At 36.4% G+C, this 23,423-nt stretch overlaps 2 protein-coding genes across 5 annotated transcripts in view; one reads left to right on the top strand and one right to left on the bottom strand.

The window, feature by feature from the left end:
- NT5DC1 (5'-nucleotidase domain containing 1) overlaps positions 1 to 23,423 on the bottom strand; it is a 158,062-nt gene that overhangs the window by 88,981 nt on the left and 45,658 nt on the right. The gene's annotated exons all lie outside the window — the stretch shown is intronic.
- COL10A1 (collagen type X alpha 1 chain) overlaps positions 8,267 to 23,423 on the top strand; it is a 43,159-nt gene continuing 28,002 nt past the window's right edge. For 3 of the 4 annotated variants that reach the window (XM_068938101.1, XM_068938103.1, XM_068938102.1), the window contains exon 1: positions 8,267 to 8,516. The gene's annotated coding sequence lies outside the window, so the exon portion shown is untranslated. The remainder of the gene's footprint in view (positions 8,517 to 23,423) is intronic. The other variant, XM_068938100.1, reaches the window with a different exon arrangement.

The following is a 23,423-nucleotide window of genomic DNA, read 5'->3' as shown; positions in this document are numbered from 1 at the left end:
AGTTAAGCATAAGAAAGTCAAGCTGAGGGCAAAATTGCAGCCAACGGCTTATAAGAGGCCACAGGAACTATTACAGTGCAGTTTACATTAAAAATATGCTTACACCATACCACTTTTTGGAGAGTCAAAGTGATGTTGCTCACTTTCAGGTCAGAAACTAAATATGTATAGTCTTTGGGAAAGTTCAAGTTTTGGCATCATAGAGAAAGTTAAAAACAAACAAACAAAAAAAACCCCTAGACCAGAACTGTTAAGAAACATCCCAACCCTTCCCATTTGCATTTTTCCGATGGGTGACTTGCAATATGAAAAATATCTACAGCTAGGCAACGTTAATGGTCCAGCATAAACCAAACAAGAGGAAGGAAGGAAAAGATCCAGTAGCAAAAATAGAAGTTTCTGCATATCCAACTAAATTTTAAGCCTCATTTTAAATGATTTGACACAAAACAGGAAGAAAAAGTATGCAATAGTAAATCACTATTTTATAACATAAGAAAACATAAGCATTGTGAATTTGAATAAACGAATATTAAGATATAGAGAGGCTTAAATAGACATATTACATGTATTCTTTTAATTGGCTGAGTTCAGAAACAAAGACAAATCAAATTTAGTTACAAATGACCATCTCAATTAAGGATCAATCTTCCTTAGCAAAACAGGGAAAAATTCCTTTCAGAGTTAGCTTTTTCATTTTGAACTGGAGTTTCTTGCTTTCTGACTTAAACAGTGACTGAAGAAAACTGTTAGTTAAATCACTTCGATTTAAATCAAAATATCCCAATCTATATTACTATATGCAAATCCAGACAAGACATAATGTGTTTTATAACCTTGCAGGTGACACTTTTTCTTGTTTGATATTTCCTATATCCTTATGGAATGTTGTCTATATTATCTCACATATATATGTAAAAATAAACCTGTTCATCAACTACTAGTAAGCAAAGCAGTAGGCTTTCAAGAACACTGAAACACAAGCAAACGCCTCAACCGGAAAAAAAAAATCCTGAATACTAGATTTGGGTGACTAACATGCTGATTAGACTTTTAAGTTAACTTAACTAAAAGTGTTTCAAATGAAAAACAGCAAATACTTTTCTTCTGAAGTCACATACTACAGTATTAATGAGAAAATAAACAGTAAATCCTATGAATTGTATGTATAGCAGTCTAGTTCTATTTCTTAACCTTAATATCAATAATCTGAAATTTCATAGAAATCAAACACTCAGATATGGCCATGTTAAAACCAATTATCTTGACTTAAGTCTCTCTGAAAAAAAACAATAGCAGTACAAGGCAGAAACTAACACAAAAGAGGAGAGCAGGAGACCAGATGGGCTTTTCCACATATGTATTTTGTAAACCATTCTCTGTATTCTTAACCTTTTAGATACTTCAGTTACGGGGACCATAAAAGCTCCTACATAAAAAACAGGAAAGACAGCATTCCCTCCTGGTTCAGACTGAGTAGTATCTAACCGAAATTGCTATCCTTAATCTATCACCTGCTTATGCCCACCGTAGAGGAAGACCGCGATGGGCTCCTTTCCCAGTGTGCCTATGCTGCAGGTCACGTCAGGGCCTAGTGGTCAAGGAGACCTGTCTTAGAAACGATTAACCAGCTTATGGTTGCATCTCTGGAGGAATCACATGCAGCTCTGGTGTCAAAACTAAACATGGCTAGTGTAAGGGACATAGGGGAGTTGCAGAGTCTAAATCCCTGCTATGGAAGAAAGTAAACCAATAAGGTTGCTGAACTTGACACTGGAGGGTAACCCAGGTCCATTATAAACAGACTGAAGAATTATCGTTATCTGCAAGCTATGAACTTCTCTAGACATTCTCTATGATAAGTAGATTACAGGATCAGAAAGCTTGGCCACCTTGGCCACCTCCCACCCCCCCACCCAATATCAAAAGCTCTGCTCCTTGTTGGACTGCTTGTTTTCCGCTCTCTGCATAACTTCTCTTCTGAGGGAATCTCAGGAAGAAATTAGGAGATCTTATTTTTAGCTTAACTTGTGCATTTGGCCGATCACTGAAGGCCTACACTGAGTTTTGGCTTTCATTTTTTTGCAGCATAGGCAAAAGCATTTGCCAACTTACTTTCTTCTTCACAGTGTAATTTGGTCTCTAATAAAACTAACGCTACTCTTATAAAACTAATACTAGAATTTAACAAAAAGTTGACTCTGACACGACAACAGACATTTGGTTTCCACATTAATAGTTCACATTCAACAGTTTCTGGAGGCTTAGAACAATGTGCATTTACCTGACTATAACCAAAGGTATAAGAAAGAGCTTCTGCAGTTCTGCTGTTGTGGAAAAAGATGAAAAATAAAGCATATGCATGAATGTCGGTCATAATAATTCAAGTGGACTTTTAATATGCAGAAATAGGAACACCAGTGTCTTCTGGCATTAGCTCTGCGCCATCAGCAATGCACCTACTGAAAAATGGAAACTCTCTCACCAAGACACTTTGATGACAATGAAAGGAAAATGTACGTCTATCACACTGTAAAGTTAACACTTCCAATAATAACATGAAATAAGAATAACTGATGTCAAGTGAGTTAGTGAAAAGTGAGCGTTATCAGATGATATCTGTTTCAGTCGGTGCCAAATAGATGAATTCAAATAAGAAATGTGGATTCTCAGATTTTAGTTCGCTACCAATGTCTTAAATCATCCAGTTTATATCAGATTATGGTATACCACTTTTATTCTTTGCTTAAATTATCTTTTGATTTTCAAGTGTTAAAAAAAAAATCACAAATTATCTTTAAATTATACCTTTCAAAATCCATATATAACTATTTTTTAAAATCAGAAGATAAACATCAGATGCTTTTCTAAATGAAAAATAGAGGTCATGCGCTATGACATACTGAATCTGTGAGGAACTTCAGTTCCTCTCTTTATTTCCTATTTTTTGATTCTCTTAATTTTCATAATATTTATTGTCAGTCTGGGATAGAATGATTTCAAAGTAAAAACTGAAATATTACCGTAGGTTCTACTTTCCAAGTAGAAATGTATTCAAAGCTTTCTTAAGCACATCTTAAGGTAAGCACAGAGTGATCTCTCCTAGCCAAAGATGAAAACTAAATGATGAAGGAGAAATTGTATTTATTAATATTTCCCAAAATAATATGTTTTGGATGAAATAAATACATTTACCATTATAATTAACCAAGATGGAAAAGAAGTAAATATAGGAACTCATATTCAGATAAAATGGAAGAAACTCCTTGCAGATGCAACGCTTGCCTCTATTTAAAATAAAATAAGTCTTCTACAACAGTAGTACCTAAACCCATTTTTATTTTGGAGGAATGTACCACAGACATTATCTGCTTGTTTTCCTTGACCACTTTCATTTAACAGCTCTTTTTCTACCTCCAGAAGCAGTGCAAAAAGCTTCCCAGAAAACAAGCTAAGAGCTGGGGACCATTAAACACAAAACAATATTTTTAAACAAAATAAGATATTCAAGGATCACTTCACTGTCTTCATCAGAATCACAGACTTAATGGTTGAAGGAAGCTACAGCTCTACAACTACACCTCATTTCCAGTTAAGCATCTGTTCTCAGGTTCTTCCTCCTTAGCAACTACAGTCCCCCGAATTATGTTTATTTGTTTATTTATTTGTTTGTTCATTCCACTAGAGTCGAATCAGATACTGTGCACTCATGTTTAGTTGGAAAAACACTTTAAATATCTTCTTATTGTCTAAGCTTGGAATACAGTCACGTGTAATTTAAAGCCATTAAAAAAGAATAATAAGTAATGTAATGTGTAACAAAATATTTCACTCGAAAGGCAACTGAAGCATTTTATATTGATTTATGTGTGGAAATTTGGATTGTGCATTCCTGTCTAGAAATATAAATTACAAAAGTCAAGTTTAAATATGATATAGAAAAATGTACCAATGTCCTAACAAATGTAAATGAAAATTTCACTTTGAACAGAAAGTTCATTTTCCAAAGCATACCACTAAAGGAAAATGTGTAGTTAAAGGTTAAGTAAAGCATGGACTGAGAAAAACAAGAAATACGTGATAAGAGCTTTCATGTCGACATCATTTGATCGAAGATAAATAAATGCCTGTTAATTTTTTTATATAATTATGTCAGCTAAAATATAGTTTGTTTTACGCAGGATATACTGCAATGAAGTCATCTTGTTTCAGTCACTTTGGATGTCGACACTATGCAACGACAAGTAGTTAACAACCCCAGTCCGACTTAAATTCAGAACAAGATTTTAAACAGGACTGAAAATAACTGTCCTTTAGAGATATCCTCACTGTGAAAAAAGCATGAAAAGAGTGTTTTTATAGGTAAAGCAGACCAGTGTACCTACGGCTAGGGTAACTAATTCCAGAATCTCAGACTGAGTGACTGCTAAACATCAACCATTCAGTCAGCATTTTCCATGCTCGATGGTTACTTTGTGATCAATCTCTTTACCTTTTTAAAATTTTATTTTTAGAGAGTTTCAAGAGAATGGTTTAAAAAGACGTTGTTTTACTCACACATAGTAATAATAATAATAAATAATAATAAAAAAAATCTAAGAACTACACCAGTGAGAACCTCCAGCTTTTTATGCTATAGTATATGTACTTTAAATTTATGTTATGAAGCAGGCTGTACCCTGGTCTTAAAGTGTTCCTTTTTTACATTTCAGTGAAAATCTAAAATACACACTTCTGAAATTTGCATTATGGATTAAGGCAGTTAAATTCTCCAAAGATTCCATCTTCACTATGCATTTTCAATTCCCACATAGCATTTTTGTGCCAGCTGGATTACATAATTCATTATTCCTACAACGAAACTCAACATACTGTTCCAAGTTTCTGAGCAAAACTCAGCCTGCAATTCCTTCCCCCAGCTGAGAAGCAGCATCACACCACATCCAAAGCTGAGAGCGATGAGATACTCAGTTCTCAGTGACTTTAATAATCTGGAGAGGAACAAAACAGTCTGCCTGGAAATGATAAATCTGGAAGAGCACTGAGGTGAAAATTTGCAAAGAAACAGACTTGAAATGGGAAAGTATGAATGGAGAGGGAAAGAAGGAAGGACCTACTGCAAAAGAACTGATGATATATTTTTCAAGATTCATAATTAGCAGCATCAATAGGAAGATGAGGATGAATCCCTTCCTCATCCCAACGATGTTAACTACGCATAGTGACACCGCTCCCATATCAAAGGCCAAGTACAAGTGCATTTAACTCAAAAAAAAAAAAAAATCAGAGCTAGCAAAGACTGGATTCAGGCCCACGTGGAGAACAGAAACTACTTTATGGACACTGATAGCTGACCTTCCTGCCCTTCTCAACGCTCCTGCAGCACTTAACACTCCTGGCTATAGATACCATAGTCCTAAACTGAAAGGGATACATTAAGGAAGGTCTCTCAGGGCACATCCAATAAATACAGAGCAGATCCAACAACTATAGGAGGGGAAATGTCACTTTCACCATAAGACCTTTCTTTTGTGAAATACCATAAAAATCAAGTCATGTATCCACTGTGTGAAACAAACAGCTGATACTGAAGCACCAGAAATATGTTATATTCCTTGCAATTCCTACTTGTGAGGTGCACAGAGCAGGCACTTTTTTGAACATTCAGTTCAAAAGTTTCATTTTATCCTCATATTACAATGCCAGGCTCACCACCCTGTTTCTCTATGCCTTTCACACACTGGCATATGCTTTGCACACAAATCTATTAATGTTCCCTTTCTTCTAACTGTCAGCATTACCACCCCCAAGGCATCTGAGAGTTTTACAGATATTCATGAATGTTCGCTAGATGCCCAAGAGATAACGAGATTTTTTTTATCCCCATCTCACAAGAATATCCAGTTCACAGAGGCAGAGAGACTCTGTGGCATAAATACACACTAAATCCGGATGTATCTTTCCTTAATTTTTTTCTCTGCTTTTGAACTTATGTATGAACAGAAATCCCATTGACTTGTAATGTGCTGTGTTCAGCCCTTCTACATGTCAGGCCCTAAGTGTCCCAAGGCTGATAGAAGGTACAGTACAAAATCAATGATCGCCTGCAAAGATAACTTTTCCAATTTTTTGCAATTGCTCAGGCAATTTGGACCTGGATCCTGCACACTGACGTCTGTAGGAGCTCTGCCACCAACTTCAATGACATCTGAAGCCTTTCTCAGCTTTGTAAAGGAACCACATGGCAGAAACCAACCTTAATACTCCAGTTCTGCTTTAACAAGCTTATGAGTGTTCTTTTTCTCCCTAATTTCCCTGCCTCGTTTACTGCATATCCTACACGTTCTGCAAAGTCAAGCAGTGACAGCCATCATCCTATGTGCAAATGGATCCCGTACAAATTCCTTCCCCCAGCAAATAAGCATTATTTTCCCCATGTGTATACGTGGTGGAAGTGAAGTAAAATTGAGCAGGCACAGAATTCTAGCATTCCTCAGTCAGTGCTGGGTTTGAAACTTTTTAACTTTTTTTTTCTTCTTCTCCATTGCACGTTTATTTACATTTCTTTCCTGATGAGCAGAAATGATCTTTTATCTGGCAGGGTGGGTGACAGCCTGGTGCTTCTAAATCTAGGGAAGTTTTGCAGTTCAGCGAAAAGCTTGTCCCTCTTGAAGACACTGCCAAAAATACCATAGACATGAATGAAGTCACTGCCTCCAGAGAAGCAACACTGCAACCGTGGCATTCCCACTCAGATTCTTCTATGACACTAAAATACAATTTTCAGTTAAATGATTTTCAAAATGGAATAGGTGGAGAGGGAAAGTTTAGACTCATTTATTGAATTGCATTTTGAATAACTTACTATCAACCCAGAAACGTGCTGGGGTTCAGCTCTAGAGAGACATATATTAAATAGAGATAAATCAGGCAGATAGATAGATAAACAGTTTTCAAAAAATGCATTCCAGGTAGCAGGAACCAAAACTTCTGGATAATTTAGTCTCACAAGATTTTTGCTACATGTGGAAAGAATGAGAAATGATAAGTATTTCTCATATCATTTAACATCAAATTCAAGACCAAGAAGCAAGTTAAATTTTGATATCTAAATTCTGAGATATTCTACATGAAATTTTGAAACGTTTTAAAATATCTCTGAAAGTAAGCTGTAGAGAACCATATAATTAGAGTTGTCTGTATAAATTAATAGAATTATATAATTTTTCTGATATTTCATTTTTAAATAGCACAATAATGTAACTGTAATGGTGGCTAAGAAGCACTTTTAGGCTGTAGCTACCAGTCTTATATCGCAGAAATTTGAAAATGAAGCAGTGATTGCAAAAAAGACTAATCTACCTCAACCCATGGATTATATGATACTTCACACCCTGGGCTGCCATTTACAAGATTCAGTCTTCTAATCTTGTTTCTTTCTTCTGGGGCCAGGACAGATACTGAAAATACTCCAAAAGCATAGTCTTCTTCCTTTTATAACAAAGAACTGCTTGTGCTGAATATAACTATTAGCATATAGGATATATTATGTCAACAAGATTTAAAAAAAAGAAAAAGAAGTATGGATTTAATGAAGCACATCATAGTTGTCTTTGATGCAAGTCTGGTATAGGACTATCATAGTCATGAAACCAGTATTTACAAGATGAAATATTCAAATCATCCAAATCTGACGCTTGAATTAATAGATTCAGAGGTGGTAATGGAAAGGAGAAAGGAAGAAAAGATCTTGATTTGAGATTATTTCTTTGGGTTCCAGCCTAAACACTAATACTTTGGACTTACTTATCATTCCTTAATAGAAAAAAACATTTCGTAGATATTATATCTGATTGATACAAGTGTAAGGCAATCGTAGTAGAAAAATGGATAACGGACATGAAAGCACTTGTAAAATTTCCACAGAGGCTTACTACCCCTTTCTGAAATCTGAGTTTTGTTACTAGAATGTGAATAGAGTTACAAATACGGAAATGCTATAATTACGGGATTTTTTTCTCCTAACAAACAATTGTTTTTTATTACAAAACATAAAAACATTTGTTTTCTGCTCCCCAGGAAGCCAATCTCATTAGAGAGACACACCAAATAAATTTTATGTTCCTCTTTAATGCAGATAAATAAGAACCCAGGGAGTTAAATAAGTAAGAATCCCCAGTCCCCTTCCACCTCTCATATAGAACCATTTTCTGCTGGGAAACAAAAAATTATTCTATTCCTGGAACTGAATCAGAAGGCAGACCCGTCATTCAGTAGCCAGCGTATGATTCAGCTTAGCTTTCGCAAAAGTTAAAAAGTCCAAAAGCCACCAAAAAAAGGGTTCTTGCATTAGAGGGCTGCCTCCTTTTAACTCTTCTGAAATGCCTACCGAGCACTTCTGTGAAGCATGCCTGCTGCAAGAGGAGCACCTCTGAGTTAAGAAAGCAGGGACTTTCGCTGACAGCTGGCAAGCAGACACTCCCTCTATTGAGGGGCGGCTTTCATTCAACTCTAAGGTAGGACAAGCATGAATTCCTATAGTTGCACATTGAAAAGGTACTAAATCCATGATTAAAATACGTAACAGTTACACCTCCCACCATATTTTTTAAGAAGAAAACAATTGTAAATAGTGTTTTCTTAAAAAAACCCTATTCATTATATACAACAAGATGCTTCACAACTATGCTAATTTCTGCTTGTACTTTATGATTACACAAGTAAGCATTGAATAAAAAGTAATAAACATTATTGCAAGTAGGAAAAAGACATTCCATTCAAGTCTTGGAAAATGATACAAAATGTTGAAATAGCACTAAGTATTCCACTCATGTTAAATACAGTGTTTGAATTGCAAAATGATTTAGCTGTGCCTTCAAATGCTTTTAATATTCCTTCACATATGTACACAGTCAGAAAACTATTTCTGCTCTAATTCACTCATGTTTCCATGGGGATACATTGTAAACAGGGGGGTTCATCCCTTTATTAAGCCAACTGAAAGAAGTGCTACTGGTCTCCCAAATTAATCATATGTCAGATTTTTAATAGCCTGATCCTTTAACAAACTACTAACAATGACTATTTCCCATGTATTCAAAAGACTTCTGTTTAAAATTTTCCAGAGCAGCCTAGAAACACTTGCAATAGCAGTTTACAAAACTACCTGAGGTTAATAAAAGTTTGAGTTGCAGAAAAGAGCTTTAAAACGTAGTTGAAAACAAATACTTCACTGTCTGTAATGGATTTTGATGAGTACTCTCTTTTTTTTTCAATGCTCTGGAAATGCTGCTACTTAAAAAAGTATAAAAACAAGGCTACAATAGTGACTGTCTCCTTTTGGAAGCAACTTATCACTGACAGCATTAAATGTGAGGCTGAGTTTTAGCCTCTTTGCTGCATTACAAATAGTCTTTATTGCATTTTTTTTTTTTTTTACTTTAAACATGTTTTGAATTGATACCTGGCATCCAAGTTTCTTTTTTGCTACCTTCCAACATTTCCTCTAGCTTTAGACTGAAAATGGCCAGAAAAGGGGGCGGGGGAGGACCTTTTTGTGTTTCGTATGTTTTTCACAGTCTACCAAAACCCAGTAACTTTTAATGAATATATTTTGCTTGAATATAATCCTTCTTTGAACTCCAGGCTCCTCAGCAACCAATTGTGTTATTTGTCTTATTTAAGAAGCTGTGGAGATTTGAAAGCTAGCGTGTGAATGGATAAAATAAGCTTTTCAGATGACCCTCATCATGCCAGCTGCTACCAGCACCCCTCTGTGGACAAAATTAGATGAAGTTCGGACATTTTCAGAGTAATTATTCCAACAGAGTGAAAGATCATGTAATCAGAGAGTTTCCATGTTATACGTCACTGCAGGAGGGCCCAAGTTTGGCTTTAGAAGGCAACGCTGACAACTTGCACGCAACACCAAGACCAGATGTCATTGGCATTTAATAGGTCAGATTTCAGTTCCCCTGCTTGTAGAATTCCCCTGCAAATGGAAACCAGCATGGTTCCCGTGCCTCATTGTACACCTCATGTTAGAAAGTGCAAGTATGGGCTCAACTTTGCCCATACACACTTCTTTCATCCTGTGAAATTAAACAATGCATGGTGATAACTTGGAAGAACTTATTAGTGTGCTTAACATTAACGAGAACACTTCACACCTCATCATTTTGTGGACTATTATATTATTTTTATCATTTTACATTCTCTTTTACAGTGTGTTATATCTCTAGTGCATTTGCTTAAAAACATCTGAACCAGCTCTTTTATAGTTTTAGTTTTAAGAGGTTCTAAGATGTATCCAAGCTTAGGGTGGTAACTCTAACACATTAGGAGAGATTTAAATAAACATGCCCCAAAATGAAACGAGTCCTTAAAGATGCTTTTTGGTACAGTTTAAAGAAAGCATAAAAAACGGTTACAGCTACAACTCTCAATTACAGTTCACAGCCTTCCTCTATAAGGAGAGCGGGGAAACAGAGAACTGAGGATAGAACAGGAACACTATTTTTGGTTATTAACTTTGCTCAAGGAAAATCAGAATCTTAAAGTTGTTTGGCATTTGCTGTAAGAAAGTGCTTCCCTAAAGTTTGAAACATAGAGTTTTTAAGACAAAAGAGGAGGCATGGGAAAGGCCTTTTGCCTGGGAGCGGGGGGATGCCCTCTGGCAATTGTAGCCTCTCCTGACTCAGGGTCCATTTTCCCTCACAATCTCCGACTGTTCGAGTCTTTCTGTCCCAAACCGTCTCCCATAAAGCCCCTTGCCTTAACTCTTTTGTTGCAGTCTCACCCTTTCCTATCCTACATTGCCAATGCTTTGCCTCCCAGAGTCCCCCTCTCCTGACCTCTGGTCATATCACCCACCGCCTTTTCAACCCAAAGTCCATTTTCCTTTTCTGCAATCTGCCCCAAAGACCTCTTAATTTTCCCCTCTACTTTAAATTCCTTTCAATTCTCCTTACCCTCAAATTCTCTCCCCCTGAAGCTGGTGCCACCCAAGAACCGCCTCCAAATTACTTCATCCTGAGCCCCTCCTTCCAACTCCCTGCTGCACCTGAAATCTGCTCATATCCAAACCTATCTTCCCTCAGTTTAGCCCTGTAGGTCCTGACACTGAACTTACTGTGCCCACTCTCACAAAAGTGAGGCTGTACGTGCCCAAAATGTGCCAACATGTTCAGAGCAGATTAACTGTGCATGGGTTAGACATGTGCCCATATTACTATCTGGCTTTCCTGCACAGAAATACGCCAGTCCAACTCCCACCAGCATCACACCTTCCCTCAAATGACAGTTGTTATATTTCTGTCCCAAACACCTCCATCTTCCCAAAATACTCAGTGCTCATAGCTGATCAGCCACTCCACTTTTGCCCATCCAGACATTGATGCTGCCTCTTTCGCTCCAGCTGATACCCCATGGTTGATACCCCATGGCCACTCAGGCTGGCTAAGCCTATGCCTGCCCTGCAGAAAAGAGGCCCCAACTCCTGCTCCCACAAAGATTTTGAACCTCCAGGTGCATGGGCTGCACTACCAGTAATCTGCCTGATAGAATTATGAAGGCTCAAGGAAGAAGAAAGCATCAAGGAAAAAACATTCATTGAACTCCTGAATTTTTTAATAGTGATTGAAGTATTATGCAAATAGATTGTAACGGTATAACTCCCTGCCTCTTAACCATTCGCACACTTCAATACTGGAGAGCTACAAGGGACTGCCAGTTCAGTGCTACTTCAGCACGTACTTACTTTTGAAAATGAAAATCCTATCTATGTATGACTTCTGATGATATGGTCTCAAACAAGGAAGACAACACAACTGTCTAATAGAGAAATGTATCAATACCCAAGCAAACCAAATGGATGCATTTTCAATGAAGCCTCAATATTTTATGTGTTTCCACTTCCTTTTAACAAAATAAAAACAGGGAGGACACTTGCAGAACGTGATCAGCACTTTCCAAGTAAGGTATATATATATGTTCAAGTTCCTCACTAACTCACAGCTCGAGACTGAATCTTAGTGTTTGTGTGGATTTTTTTAAGAAAAATCTAATTAATAGTGTTTTATTCCAGGCATTTTTAATTAGATTGATAATACAAGCTCTGCAGTGGTTCAACACCTCTTGAATAGGTCTGCCCAAAAGGTGGATGCTGCACCCCAACACTGCTTTAGAGACTTCTGGAGTGTGAGGTGGAGCATGTCTCTTGAAGGTAATCATCACCTGTAAAGATCTGCTTACGGAGCATGAGTAATGAGACATGCCCCAGGCTCTCCCACTTCCGTCACATGCATCTGCAGCTTGGTGGCAGAATCTCTCTCCTCTTCCTTAGAAGCTGGTCAGTGCGATGCACAAACTTTGACTGACTGTACTTGGGAGTTTGCTGCCAAGGACTCAGGAGACACACTGCTAGCGCATAAGAGCCAAGCAACATACTTCTTTTTAAGATCCCATTCCCCAGGAATCCCTTCTGAGAAACACCTCCCTCTTTGGGCTTGGTCCGAAGGCCACCGCATTACAATCCTGCCTTTTACGCAGATGGTCCCACTCACCAGGACAGAAGAATTTGCAAGACTTGCCCACTGAGCAGGGGACCCATGGGAGAGCTCATCCTCACACACCTTACCAACAGGTGGAAGACTAAAATCTAAAATAGATAGACAGGGATCATTGCAAAGAAAATGCCCTTCAAACTTATGCCTAAACTGTACTGCAGTCCAGCAACATTAAGATTAATTAAAAAGCTAGTATTCTTTTTAAACGTATTTTAGCATACAAAACAGCCAAACCTTCTTTGAAACGTAACAACATATTTTTTATTCATATAGAAGAGCTAAATGGCCTGTTTTGAAGGGCAGAACCCCCTTCCTTCACTTTAAAAGGGGCATGCCAGGAATTCCTTTCTAATACAGGATGCAGCCTTCCTTAAATTCAGAGACTTAAGGCTTTGTGGTTGGTAAAATAGTTTAGCGTGGCTTGCCATGCAAGTTGGTAAGTCTGCCTTTTACAAGCAGCTCAGGGAAAGAAAAGTATACATTTTAATAATCTCGTCTTAAATTATTTTGTGGTGTAAATCAAAGGAGAATATCCCTACTATTATAAGGTGGAAGGAGAAAGAAACGTAGCAGAAAACCTCATTTCTCCCAAGCACAAGTGCTGCTAATTGAGCTTTATTTTCCCATTATAGTCCCATCACTTTTTGAGATTCAGCATATCTTACCTCTGTAGCCTAAAAGATCTCCAAAGCACGTATCAGTTAAATATTAAGATTCATTCAGTTTTATTTCACTGTGACTTATTTACTGTGTACTAGCACTCAAGCTATTACTGAAGCATATAATTAACATACTGAAGATATTCATTGAAACAGACTGACAGACTAAAATTTACCTTGTATGCATCTGCATTTAAGAATGACCAAGCTAGCATCACTGCATCAAACATTGTTATACTGTTCGGCTTTGAATACCTTTTCACATAACAGAATTTTTATTACGGAGACTTGCTGTTTGCTGTCAATATATTTTCTACAGTTTGCAGAACATTTTGTTATGTTTTGGTACTCCCCCCTCTACTTCTAAGGCTAGTAAACTGAAGAGTGTCATTGTCTGCTCTCCAGCCCTGAGGCCAACAGGCACAGTTTGGCCGTATTCACACTAATAAACTACTGGAAAACAAAACAAAGCTCCCTCCAAATCGCTTAGTGGGAATATTTCCAAGCCTGGCTAATGCCTAAAGTGTGTGTAAGGATTTTCTGGGAGTGTGATAGCCAATTTGGGCCAAAAGAATGACAAGGAGAATTGTAGCAACTTACAGTACGGACAATGGACGTCCAGGACCTGTGCCTGGGCACTGCCATGGTTTAATTTACTAGTATAGACATAGCATAAGTTTACCAAACCTATGACATTTCAAAAGGCTGCCAGTAGATATGCAGATGACTTACAGTGTAAAGAGATTAGCCAGATCAAACTAACATAGCTGCTTCACTGAAAGCAGTGAAACTCTCATTACAGCTCATGCAAATACTCTATGCTGGATTCCCTAACCTGGTAGTGGAATCTTGCACTAGAGACATTCTGAACTTAAACTGAATATAAGAAGTCAGAGGAAATCAGACACTACAGAGAATTTTATTCTTGGCCCCTACGGTGTCATAATTGCTTTTCAGCTTCTCTTCAAGCTCAGTGATTTTCTGCAAATGTATAGGAGATTACAGATCACTAGTCATTCCTTCATTATTATCATTTTCCAGTGGCCTCAGCCTGATCTTTCAGTTATAAATCACTTATCAATGCCCTATGTGTGATTCCTCATAAGCCAGGATATTATTTATTACCTAACACATCAGTAGTTCCAAGTGCTGAATTCTCATTTTTAATACTTTCCAAGAAATAGCATTAGAGCTACTTATTTTTGTATGAAGTCATTTTCTGGGTCAAGTTCAAAGCATAAATGCATATTATAATTCTGCCCTAAAATTGTTAAATATTTGATTAATTTGTTTTACTTTGCCAAATTTAAATTAGATTAAGAATGCAACTGGCTGTTAAATATCTGGGGGGAAATAAAAGGTTTAGTTGCTTACTAAACCAATTTAGATGACTAATTTGGATTAACTGCTTATCATTAATTTTTTATCAACTTCTAATACTCTGGAAGCACTCATTCCCTTTATCTTCCGCTTAGCTTAAAATCAAATTCTCCAAAATTTCATTTTCATTTGAAAAGGTCTACTCTCTGCTGTTCATTCACTGTACAATTCTGGGAAAGACTGCATACCTACCTTTTATAAATACTATTCTTCTTGAGTGACAAAACGTCATTTTATTGGGTGTGTTGACTGTGGGTGTGTGTGAAGTTAAAATACTAAAAAAGAATAAGATCACAACCTAAAACATTTTTTACCGAGAGCAAAAGTAATTGAAAATAGGCAGCAGCAACTCATAGTTACAATTCCACATGCATTTACCTGCCACAGACTGGGTTGCGCCGCTGGACCACACCAGCCAAGATACTGCCCTCCAGTCTCTTACACAGGAGAGCGGAAGGTGGTGTCATGGGAGATGCATTTGGACAAGAGCACCATGGGGGCCACTCACAGAATAGACCAGCAACAGTGATCATATCAATTTTTACTTTACATTACAGAAAAAAGTAAAATAGTGATCGGAGTTCTGAACATTACATACATTTAAATTATTTCATGAAGAAAATCTTGTAGGTTGTGGCAGTGATATATGTTGAACTTGAACGAAAAATAAATCTATTGAAATTAACGACTTTTGAATATGAAGTCGAGGAACAAGAAATTAGCTAAATCATACTAAGGCTACCTTTTAGCTCAGCATTTATCTTTCTCTAACGCTTAATACTTGCTCCAAGTGGAAAATATGGAGCAGAGAAACCACTACTAATTACTGGCTCACAGGAAAACATTATCAAAAAAATCCAGACCAGGTAATTCTATTCAGCAATTTACATAAAGGAAAAAAAAAAGTAAAATCCTATTAGGAGAAATGTCTACTTTTTAAATCAAGAATGTCTGTCTTTTGCAAAGACAAACTTTAGATCTTTATTAAAAGATCCATTAGGACAGAATCCGCCTAAGTCTCAGGATAAAATGAACTAGTAGTTTTGGGGGATAATGTTTCACAAGTTTCACTCCTCATAGCTCCCTACCCCAACATCAAAAAAGATAGGAATCCTTTGATAATATAGATTGCTTTTCCTGGTAATGTAATCGTGGCAAAGAAATGAAGAGAAAGAGATCATTCACTTTGTATCATGTAAACAACAGAATACGCAATGGAGACCAGAACTGCATGTACCAGTCAACTCCACAGTAGACAGAACCAAAATGAGCCTGACACAACTCATCTGTATTTCAGACAATCGCTGAGGGTTTACGATGAAGCATAGTATGCCATGGTTGCAATGCTGTATATATACTATATGCAGAAAAAGCCTGATACTATCAGATCAAAGAATTCTCTGTGAGAATGTCAGGAAGAAAGATTGTTAAAAAATAAACTGGTTTTTATATTTGTCCATGAGACATGCAATGCTAAGCTTCACATCCCTTAAAATGAACTGAAATGTATTTAGGCATTAGCTGGAGCAGCATTCTCTGGTCACTCTTAGGATGACCCACCAGAGGGGTGGTGATAAAGAACATTATAATCCCAATTAGACCATACTGCAGATGACAGTGTATGTGCCAATATAATACATAGTAACTGGCAGATGCTGTTGCATTGGAATCTAGATGAATTACAGTGATAGTTTACTCTGTTTATGCAATGAACCATAAGAATGATACGCTATGTTATGAAACAGAGGAAGTCCACACTATCAAGGCTGTCTAAGCTAATATCGACATTACATAAGTAAGACTATCAAATCCTTACTATTGTATTAGCTACACTGCTGGTATCCAAGTATCATGGTTTCCAAGGTATCCAAGTATCAAAGTACCAAGGTTTCTTTCCTGTAAAGGAAAATATACAATACTTTTTCTAAAATTAATCAATTAACTTCTTTTTCTTTTTCTGGTAGAAAAATTTTAAGTGTTTCCATTTTCAAACTCTGAGATATATGAAAAGGGTTCAGAGGAGACAAATTTTTCAATACTTTGTGCAGAAACAGTAAATCTTTTCCAATTTTTCCATTTTTTAAAATTTAATTTTGTTTATGTTTTAACTGGAATATTTAATATTATCTTTATAGTACTAGACATTTATTTAGACATTTAATATCTAAATAGTATCTAATAGTACCTAAATAGTATCTGAAAGCATCTATAGTTACATATTTAATATCTAAATATTACCTTTATTACTTCATAAAAGAAAACCAAGACATAAGATGGTAAGAAAGAAATTGGATTTAGATGAGGAAAGAAAAAGGAGACAACATGATAGGTGTTCTTAGTTACAGAAGTATTGTCAAAATCAAGTATTCAAAAACTGTGGTTGAAATCCCAAGAAACATGAAATTAAAACCAAATTAAGCAGCCTTTTGATTGTTTCATCTTTCAAGATAATTATTCTCTATGCCGACCCTGTTCCTACTCTTCCCCGAGCATCTGCTTAGGACTATTGTTGAAGTCAGCATACTGGCCTGCAGGGACATCTGTTTGACAATCATTACGCTCCTCTAACAGTTCTTTGTAGAATCGTCTACACTCAGCATTTGGTTTTAAATATGGATTTAAACATGTTGTTTGTGCTTCAGTACACAGATGTTGACCTTCTCCTGTTTCTGGGGATATGCAGAGCTGCCATGCTGTCCTTTTTGAACAACGGGAACGCATTCCACTTTCCGTTCCACCTCCTTTTGGATTTCTCCCTCCTTTTCCTCTTGCATACTTTCCTGCTTCCATATGCATCTTTCTTCTACTCCTCTTAGCTGTTGCCAGTATCTAATTCTTTTCTTTCTGTCATATCCATGGTCTGTTTTTTATACTCTCTCCTCCTGTGATGTTTATTGTATGACAAACATTTCTGTAAGGTGACCTCATACCATTTCCCTTGGAATAGCAGAGTCCATCTTTGTCAAAGACGGGAATGGAAAATGGTAACAATTTTACAATAGAGCAACTATCATGAGTTTAAAGCAGGAATTAGACATTAATGAGAATGAGCCACTTTTATACAAAGGGAAGCTGTGGTTTCATCCACAGTCTATGCAGATTGCTCTTCATTGGTTCTGAAAAGCTCATTTGACTAAGATACAGCACTCCTTAACATGTACAGAGTTTGTCACTTCCGCAGTCCGTAGTGCGGGATAATTTTGCAGCCCGTCCTTCTCCCCCGCCTCGGCAGGAGCTGCACACAAGAGGAGCCTGGCCAGCTCCAGATCCTGCAGTCCTGCACTTCTGCAGATGAGGGCTGTGCATTAGATTTGTTCTGTGGCAGCTCTATGCGGTCATGGATGTAATGGGGGAAAGAGGAGCTGGACTGGCCAAGAGCTGGGCTCCTTCCCCCAATATACATTTCTCTCTAGTGGTATATTTTCCAATATGAATCAGTTTGAACTTACTGGCTTTCACAGATCTGAACCCAAACCGGTTTGATTGCCTGCAGAATATCGCATTTTAACTGGAGATGCCCCAGACCACTAAGCAATCCAAAAGGATTTCAAAGATGCAGAGTGCACCTTTTAAAATTATAAGAGTTAAACTGCAATATAACTCATTTTCAGGACCTCCATTTACTTCTAGAGAATCCCATAAGGGAACAAATGGCTCTGAAACCCATGCAAGACTCAGGTTTAAATACGATAACACCGTGTCAGCTAAACCATACTAACTACCTGTTGTGCTCATGGCTGGAGCCAAATACTGGAATCAAAAGCATGGGTCATGAAACATGATGAGTGATTTATGGACTTAGTCCTCCTCCCTCCCTACTCCTATCCAATGCTGACGGAACTTCTCTGGGATGCCCTTTAATTTTCTAAAATAGGAGAAAACTAAACCAGCGAAAGAAAGTTGGTTAGTTTTAGCTATCTTGGTTAAAGTCAGTAGCAGAAGAACCTGAGAATCGCCACACATGGCATCAGGCAGGAGGAGGGAGGGGAAAAGGACCAGGAGGAGAACACAGGGTGGGGAGAAACTCTAGCTTAGCCCAGAATGAGAAAGCCTATATTTAATTACTCACATAATTTCACATTTACCACAGGTCACTAAGAACAGACTCACACACTGCTGTGTTGATGCAAGGTAACTCCTAATACAATGGTAACCTGACTACATGACAGGTCCCAGAGTTAAAAGCACAGAAATAGTGACACGACAGTCAGCATAATTCTTTCAACACTATCCATATGCTGGTGGCTAATCCTTCTGTCTCTGTGTTCCTGTGAATTAATAGATAGCACCACATATTGCTTATAAAATGTGAGCCTCTAGGTATCTTCCCCTGGAAACACACATAAACAATTCCAGTGTTTATGATACTTTGGGAGGAAAAAAAAAAGAAAAAGAAAATGATTACTGAGTAATAAAGAAGCACCTATCTTGCATAATGTAGGGGATACAACTTAGGAGTTATAAAACATGCTATTGATAAGATGTTGTGTAACACATGTGTGAAATCATTTAAAGCAGTTGCTTAAAAATAAGAGACAGATGTTACATTTGGAATAAAGATCGTTTCCTCTTGGCATTTTACATGTTAAGATTGACTTCTGCAAAAATGCTTCTCAGTGTTACAGCTTTTTTAGGTTTACTTCAATCATTTGTTAGGCCAAAGATTATCTCGAAAGTAACTGTTTTAGGAAGTAGTATTATATTACAAAGAAAAAGAGCTAGAACACTTATAGAATATGGAAAATAACCTGTAAATACCATAAAAGCTGAAAATATTATGAGTGTTTCCTTCGGCTTATCAGTTTTTCTTATCAAAAGAAAATAATTTCATGAAAATAATTACACTGCCTCAACGTAAGCTCAGAGGCCACTTTTACCATCATTATATCTCAGTCCAACTAGTCTTACTCAAAGAAATAGGAAGTACTGGGAAATAAAATGACAAGAATCTGATCCTCCAATAGTTAAGGGGTAAATTCTCTAAAATACAGTCTCTCCTATTGCATGCAGATGTTGTTTTCTGTGCTAGTTTGCATTCTTAAACTCTTGTGGTAAAATACATATGAAATTATAGGCCAAGTTATTAAGGATTACAAGGTAATCATATCTGTGGAAATTACTCAGAGACATCTTTACTTTTAAGTAGAAATATAAGAATAGTTTTTGCCCTCAGGTGTGTGTCCATTCTTGTTCTTTAAGAGTACCTTTTCCCTTTAAGAGAGGTATTTCTAGTCTGGATGTAGGAAGTAGAAATATAAGAATAGTTTTTGCCCTCAGGTGTGTGTCCATTCTTGTTCTTTAAGAGTACCTTTTCCCTTTAAGAGAGGTATTTCTAGTCTGGATGTAGGGAAAAAAACTTAACTTGTTTGCGACAAACAGGTCTTTTCTGCTCATTCGTCTTACTATAGTGAAAAGACATGATGCAAAGAAACAGGAGGAGTAATTTTTATTTGTTGAATATAAAAATATAAACGCTCCTGGAAAAAGCTGAAGCTGCTTGATAGGCTGCCTGGTATGTGCTGTGATGAGCTAAACAATTCTTTTAGACTAGGGAGCTCTCACTCCACTACATACCTTTGTACAGCTCCTCTTGTCCTACAGAAATAAGTAATTAACCATAAGGTTGTTCAAAAAGTTATACAGAGAAGTTTTTTTGTTATGACAAAATAGTTTAAAATAAAATTGTGTACAAGTTATTAACATTCATAACCACATTGCTCTTCCAGTTCTCGAAATTACATACATCTGAATTAATCCCTTTTCATTAAAAGATAATTTATCTTATCCATTACACATCAACCTCTGACAATGGAAAACAATAGATAATAACAGACTTCTCATATTTAAAACAATGATATGAGTGCTCCCTAAACAATTCCAAAATGGCACTATTTTCATCTAGTTCTATGTAGCCAAATAGTTTAAAAGAGATACATCTTGTTTCTCTGTTATCCTTAAGCACACATGTACAGATAATGTAATAGATTACGTACATAATTGCATGCCACTATACAGAATCAATATTATATGTATGAAACGAGAGAAATAAATGCAGAATTTTTTTAAAGTCTATAATAAAATATGTTGTGGACAATGAAAAATTATAATCGGAACAAAGTTAGAAAAATCAAGAAAAGAAGACTGAAGAATGGTAGAAGGTGCGTAAGAGTGACAAAGATGTGGACTGGAAGTAAAAACAGAAAGACTAAATTGGGCCATTCAGTTTTAAATCGGTATATGCTTTATTCCTTATACAAGGTATTTCACAGAGAGCACATATTTCTATATTTTATTATATATTTCTATATTTTAAGAAATTTAAGAGGAAACTCAAAATGCAATGAAAAAATGTCATTTAATGCACTAAGCTTTACAATTAAAAGCATATACAGAGACAGCTATTCACAAATCAGTTGACCTGCCATACCTTGTGGACTTAAGCCCTCAGGAAACAAAAGAAAAACAAGACAATGCAATGAACAATTGCATTCCAGCTTCAGAAACAGCAGTATCCTTCCACGCTAAACTCAAGCCATTATTATTAATTTAAACCATTTTCTCCATCCCCAGTGGTAATATGAATTTCACTATTTTTCTTTCACTAACTGAAAAATAAACAAAATATGTCTAAAGAAGAGGGTAAGATCACATAATTCTACATTTAATAGGTGACAATATATTTTGTGTAAGTCTACAAAAAAATTGACAGCCATCCACTAATGATATCTTGTGTTCTCAGCTAGGAAAAAAATAATCTTTTTAAACTATCGCAGAAAGCAGTTCCATATTTTAATACTTTGAGTCAAAATAAGTAAGTAGCACTGTTTTTCCCTCTCCACTTTACAACATTTTAATAGACATTTCAACTAACTTGGCAGCATCCACCTATCATACCAGGCCTGTTTAAAATTCCTGCAGCCAAAGTAAACATGTTGTGTTTCATGAGCAAAGGCCAGTTTAGAAGGAGAAATTTACCAGTTGACCATATATAACTAAGTTAGAATAGTTATATTAGTAAAGGGAAAATATTTGTAAATCTTCTGCCATCTTTTCCAGGTTGAAGGTTGCCCTCCTTTCTATATATATATATATATGTATATATATATGTATGTATGTATGTATGTCACAAATATATACATCTATGCACACAGAAACACGCATACATATAACTTTCAATTTGCTTTTAGGAGGAGAAAATAAGGAACATTTGAAATATGGAATGAAACCCAACCACAGATTTCCTGGCCTTTCGCAATAATATTCGGAAGAAAAAGGGTTTCAGGGAGAAAGACATTATAAAGTTTTCCCAGCAAAACACTTTTGAATGAAAAACACTTTTTTTTGCAGAAACACAGGCTTTTAAACATTATTCAGATTTCTTTCCTTGAGGCTGGGAAGCACAGGAAATGTAATTGTAACTGCTGAGAAATATAACACCATTTTCCAATAGCTCACTTCATCAGGCATGTCATTTTTATGTCCCTTGACATAACAACAACAATTACATTTTGCAAACAACTGCTTTTACTGTTCTTTAAGGGCATAACACCTAATTTGTAACATTGTGTTACTAGCACTGTACATGAATATTGTACACTTCCCTTATGCTGTTCTAGAAACTTTAATTATTCCATAATGGCCTGAAAATTATACATGGATGCACTGGAAATGAATCAGGAAAAAGGTTACCTACCAGAAAAAATAGTCAATGCAGTGACTGAACTATTAAGTTTATTAAGTTGTAGCATGAATAATTTGTACAATGATTTGGACCACTGCCCACTGCCTGCTGCTTTTTTTTTTTTTTTTTAAAACAATGCCTACTTTGGGCATGATCCACTGAATTAAGTTAGACTAGTATAAGAAACCTAGTTGCAGCCAACCTTGCAAGTATCAAAGCTGTGATTGCTCCTCGAACATGACACGTTGTCTGTTCTTCCACTTCTTTATTGATGTCTACCTATTTATCTAACTGGAATAGCTGGAAGAAAGAAAAAAAAATAAAGCTTCCAGGACCGATTAGCTTGGAATTTGTTTATTTTCATCACATTCACTTTGAGGCCCAAAGTTTTGTCTCCTACAATTATGTCAGCTGGTGTAATAGCAGATACTAGTCCTAACCCATTTAAGTTCTACTACTAGCTTAAGTCATCCCCACAATATTGGTTCTATCAGTACAGCATCAAACATTTTTAAAAGAGAAATTAAACTGTCCTCTGTGCTTGGCCTTCTTTACAGAGGGAAAAAATTACGTTCTCTGAATCAGTAACTAAAAGCCTGAGTCAACTTTTAAGCTAAAGAAGGCTCTTAATCTATTATCTGAATTAGCCTTTTTAGGAGACAGAGACTAATGCTACCTAACGTTAGCTACATAACTATTTCACTATTCTCATTGTCCAGTGTGTAGAGCAGGGCTTTTGATATAATTATATTTCCAAAATATGAACATCAACTAAATTATTTAAAATGAGGAAAAACAACAGCTCTAGAGTTTTTCTTGGGGGTGGTTTGTTGTTTTTGTTTTTCCTTAAGTTATGAAGGTTACGAGAAAGTCTCTGTTCATACAAAGGCAGTGTCCACTTTCCATACAAAATAAGACCTTTCATTCACAAGGACTCTTGTCCTCTTTTCAGTCTTTACTGTTTGTAAAAACTGCAGTAACTTGGATTTCTCAGAAATAGTATTTCATATATAAGTTAACTACAACAGATGTTCTTTCCTAAAAGGAAAATATCTGCTTTTCCAGTGGGTGTGGAAATATTTATCTTTTACTCTCTTTAAAATCACTCAATCATCAAGTGAAGTTCTAAGAACACAG

Source organism: Struthio camelus, chromosome 3, assembly GCF_040807025.1.
Source record: "Struthio camelus isolate bStrCam1 chromosome 3, bStrCam1.hap1, whole genome shotgun sequence".
NCBI lineage: Eukaryota > Metazoa > Chordata > Aves > Struthioniformes > Struthionidae > Struthio > Struthio camelus.
Note: the sequence above shows the minus strand (reverse complement) of the source record. Positions and strands in the feature narration are given on the sequence as shown.